The sequence below is a fragment of the Gadus chalcogrammus genome, chromosome 15 (assembly GCF_026213295.1).
Source record: "Gadus chalcogrammus isolate NIFS_2021 chromosome 15, NIFS_Gcha_1.0, whole genome shotgun sequence".
In the NCBI taxonomy this organism is placed as follows: Eukaryota; Metazoa; Chordata; class Actinopteri; order Gadiformes; family Gadidae; genus Gadus; species Gadus chalcogrammus.
In genome coordinates this window covers 12,156,869-12,159,368 of record NC_079426.1, presented here as the reverse complement: position 1 = coordinate 12,159,368, position 2,500 = coordinate 12,156,869, and positions in this window count along the sequence as shown.

The window sequence follows — 2,500 nt, the reverse complement described above, 5'->3', positions numbered from 1 at the left end:
GTAATTGCTATATTTCCCTTTTTGTTTCAAGGACCTTTGCCGATCCCTTGGCTTGCATCAGAGGGCAAAGTCATTAGCGGAGGAATGAGCTGGAGTGAGGCGCGGGAGATTGCTGGGGATCTCAGCGTGATTGGAAACTTTACCACACATTGCATCCTAATTTAAATTCAATTCCAATGTATGTTGGCCAGATATAAGGGCAATTAAAAAACATACAACCCGTTATTGCTATTGGTTTTTTCTCCTTTACAATGACAATACAATGAGTTTCAGTAATTGTTTGTTATTATTTATGTATCATTTTATTCATTTGTTTATTTATTAGCAAATGTATTTATTTATGTATGCATTCACATTTTTATTGATTTAGTTTTGTTGTTTTATTTGTTTATCAATGTATTTTAACCCTAACCATAACCCTTTAATTCATGAATTTGTATACTAATGCATCAATTATTGACATTTAATTCAGTGCAGTAACCTACAACGACAAACCCAATGCATCCAGATGACACATTTATATAAAAAAAAGGGGTGTCTGGCAGTAAGAACAAAAATCATATGCTCCTAACATTGCAATCATTATAATTATTCAGCGGACCTCACAGGGGACCAGCGGAGGAGGGGCGGCGTGGGTGGTGGCGGAGGGGGGCGGAGGGATGGGGGGGCTCTCGTTGAGATATGAAGCCCTGTCAATCACGGCGCACGGTACAACAACACTGTCGCGGTTGGGTGACGTTCTGCTGTTTGATGTGAATCACAGACATTAGGAATAAAAGACAGGCCTGTTGACGCACACAGGAGTGGGTCGGGGGGTGGGATGGGGGGGAGGGAGGGGCAGCATGTGTTGCTCTGTCTTACGTACCACTCTCGTGTGGAAGCCCCACCCCACCCCAACCACAACCCCCTGGGTCCCACCACTGCTCCCGGGAGTGCAGTGCATATAATTACCCACAATCCACCCTGAAAAAGCACTCATTTACAGTAATCAACAGTCGCCACTTCAAAGGCTCCATGTGGCATCATCACACACCCAGGAATCAGCGTGTGTTATTACAAATTATGATCACCGTCGAGCGCCGTCTTTGTACGCACGCGACGACGCGCGTTGGCTCTGTTTCGGAAGACCGGGAGAAAGTCACCGTGTGTTTTTTGGCGTTGTTCATGAGCGACGCGACGAGGGCGAAGGAAAGCGAAGTAGCATCGGTTCAATTTAAAACTACATTTTGTATAATGTAGCCTACTAGCAAGGGGTGGAGGGTAAAACAAAGAGAGAGTCGATAAGCCTCACCAGAGGCTAAGTAAGAAATTTAAAATGCAAGTTAAAATAACAGGGAGATAATTTGATCATTTGGTGGACATGATGGCGGTGGCCATGCTAATGGTCATTATCATAAAACACAGCCATCATTAGGCTTGATTTCAGATAATGGTCAGTGTGGAGAATTTGTTAGACAGGGAAAAGCCTTTCCCCATTAAATATATATTAAGTGAATTAACTTGCATCATGATTGGGGAGCCACTGTGGGGTATTGCCTGAAAGATAATGTGCTTATAATGTGATGCGAGTTCCCCCCTCTACTCCAAGACAATTCAGCCAATTTTTCAGTTCATTTTCATTTCACCATCAGTTTTTCTTAGTTCTGCACTATGCAAAAACACATCGGTGCCAGTTTTCCTATCTTTGGGAGACCTTAATTATATTTATTTATACTTTGTATGATTCAGTTATTTAAATATTCCCTCATTTTGCAATCTGCTTCTCATCCTGGAGTGATTTTGAATTGCATATATGAGACCCATGCATTAGTATATTTTCTTATAATAATAATAATTCCCTTATTAAAAAATCCTTTTCTTATATATTATTGTCTTCCATTCCTCCTCACTCTGCACTTTATGCGCAACCGTAAAAATACACACATCTAAGATTTCCTATCTTTGTGAGCCAAGCATTATAAATATCTATATCTATATTTGTATAATTCAGTAGTTGAAATCCTCATTTTTGCACACAGTTTTTTTGTTCAATTGTACCCTCCATGTCTCTTAGCCCTTAGTCACGTTAAAACGGAAAACAGCAATTTCAGCGTTCCTAGCTATGTGAGGCCTTCAATATCCATATCAACATTAAATTATAATTCACCAATTCCAACACTCTGTGTCTTATCTCATCTCATCTCTCTCTCTCCATCAGGGCACGAGAAAGAGAGAGAGAGAGAGAGAGAGAGAGAGAGAGAGAGAGAGAGAGAGAGAGGGAGGGAGAGAGAGCGATAGAGAGAGCGATAGAGAGAGCGAGGGAGAGAGAGAGAGCGATAGAGAGAGCGAGGGAGAGAGAGAGAGAGAGCGAGGGGCATCCTCTGACCCTCTGGCTCTGCCGGGCCCCATCATCGCCGGTCCATTAGGGACGCCGGGAACCGGTCTGCACCACATCACTCCCACAGCCCCGCACGGCTGGCAGGAGGCCCCCTAGTGGCCGGGTCATGTCGTGGCATGGGTG